This window comes from Bubalus bubalis, chromosome 12 (assembly GCF_019923935.1).
Source record: "Bubalus bubalis isolate 160015118507 breed Murrah chromosome 12, NDDB_SH_1, whole genome shotgun sequence".
In the NCBI taxonomy this organism is placed as follows: domain Eukaryota; kingdom Metazoa; phylum Chordata; class Mammalia; order Artiodactyla; family Bovidae; genus Bubalus; species Bubalus bubalis.
In genome coordinates this window covers 45904538-45907085 of record NC_059168.1, presented here as the reverse complement: position 1 = coordinate 45907085, position 2548 = coordinate 45904538, and positions in this window count along the sequence as shown.

Below are 2548 nucleotides of genomic sequence, written 5' to 3'. Positions count from 1 at the left end.
TGTTCTTGAGATTTTCACTCACTCACAGTTTAACCTAATCCTAATTTGTACAGGGTATAAATACACTTAATACACTATTCTTTAAAGGCAAACCACCAAAATTAAATCCTTCATTTCAGATTTTAAAAATACATAAAGGTAGAGTTAAGAAAAATTACTTAGTAGTCATGCCGTACTCAAAAAGGTGTCTAGGGGATCAATGTCAAGTTAAACATTAACATGTCAAGAAAATATATAAAAATACATATATTTATCTGGAGGATGAGACCAGTTATTAATAATAAACACTTTTTAATAAGTGCTTATGAAGGGTCAGACACAGCACACTTTACATGCATTATTTTATTTAATCCTGTGACTTAAGTAGCATTACTATACCACCAGTCTTTAGACAAGGACCTGAGGCTTAGAAAGATGAAATGATTTCCAGGATATGAAAGCAGTAGAGCTGGAATTCAAAGCTAGATAGCTCTGGCTCCAAAGCTTGTGCTTGTAGCCACCACACCATACCACACACAAGAGGTCATCACTGCCTTTATAATCTCTGATTCCAATGGCAGCTTCGAATTTAAAGCCCTTCTCTGTGGTAGACAATGATTCTACATGGACCATGACAGAACCACTCAGAAAAACCAAAGATCTTAAACAGAAGTGTCATATTAACTCTATACTCACAAGTTGACAGTATTTCCAAAAAGCTGGCAAGATCAACCACATTTAGACTGATGGAGAGCTTACCAGAAGCCAAGACCTCCACTACAAGAAAATTATCTCCTTTCCAAATCAGTAATGTCCACATAAGGCCCATTATATGACTGTTCAACTAATGGGCAATATTGACTAATATTCTGAGAATGTGCCCCCCTCCAGTTTTTAATCGAGATTCAGTTTAATAAAGGCTTCTAGAAAAACACATCAAATCAATAGACAGTTGGTTCTTATGGGCTGAAACTGGATCTCTAATGGTCCTTGCACATAGCATAGACTTGCCCTGGGATTTCCAAAGCTCCATTATCCTTTGTGCTGAACTAAAAAAGTACTATTTTACTTTAGGAGCCAAACCAGCAACTCAGCTGCCAACGATTATTTTGCAAAGCGGGACACAGTTACTTGAAAATTATATTTTTCCAATTAGCACAGTGGGAAACACGACAGAGGCATTCAGCCCAAGCCTGCAATTAGAGAACATTTGCTTGCTTCTAGAAATAGAATGAATGGGAAGTAGAAACCTGCTATCTAGGTCTTCAGCAAAAATCCTCTGGGAGGGGAGACCTTGCACCAATGTCAGCAGTCCCCAGAAAATAAACATCTTCCTCATTTTCCTAAGTAGCAGTCGGCACTGCATCACAGTGTGTTCAGCTGAGATGAAACCTAGCATCATCTCCGAATGTAACAAAAGGGGTTTCCACAAGAGCCGGGTCGTTAGAAAGGCAAAGATTGCTGCCAATGAGCAGCTCTATTTTTATTTTTACCTTTTTAATTTTGTATTATGTATTTATTTTGGGCTGCACTGGGTCTTCATGGCTGCACACTGGCTCTCTCTAGTTTGTGGGGGCGGGGGGCAGGGGCAGCGCTACTCTTTGTTGCGGTGCACAGGCTTCTTGTTCCAGTGGCTTCTCCTCTTACAGAGCATAGGCTCGAGGCACAAGGGCTTCAGTAGTTGCAGCCCTTAGGCTCAGCAGTTTCAGCAACCTGGCTCGAGAGCACAGGCGTCAGCAGTTGTGGTACCTGGGCCTTAGTTGCTCCATGGCATGTGGAATCTTCCCGGATCAGGGATTGAACCCATGACCCCTGCATTGGCAGGTCGATTGTTATTCGCTGTACCACCAGGGAAGTCCAGTGTTTTATTTTAGTATTTAAAAAATCTATTAATGAAGTCTTCTAAGTCTTTCTCTGTCACAAAAGCAGACAGCACTTCAGCCATCTCCAGTTAGCAGGCACTGCTCAGATTTCAAAGATCTCACTGTGTCTCAGTGAAACAATGGATGGTTAAGGAATTTAAATCTCTCAAGCAGAGGCAAACACAAAGGCAGAAAACAGAGTTAAAGAGAAACAACTTTCAGGGACTTCTCTGGTGGTCCAGTGGCTAAGACTCCAAGCTGCCAATGCAGGGGGCCCCGGGGGTTCAATCCCTAATCAGGGAACGAGATCCCACATGCCACAATCAAGAGTTTGCAAGCTGCAACTAAGACCTGGCTAGCCAAATAAATAAAAATAAAAATGCTGCATGCCACAGCTAAGATTCTGCTCATATTTTGGATGTTAATTTTTTTAAAAAAGAGAGAGAAAAATGACTTTCACACCATGGGTTATGAGTTCTGTAACTTTTTTGAAATTTTGGAGCTCTACACAAGAATCTTTTGTGTCAGGCAAAATCAAGATATTTGCAAATCATACCTACTGCACAAACACAGTGGAGAAAGGGTTTAATGGACCAGACAGCTAATACCACTAGGTTGTAGATGAAACATCACAACCCAGCTTTTAATGAATGTCTTAAATTTGTCACCTTTGGTCTCTAAGCACCTTGATGCTGCTTGAAGCTGAA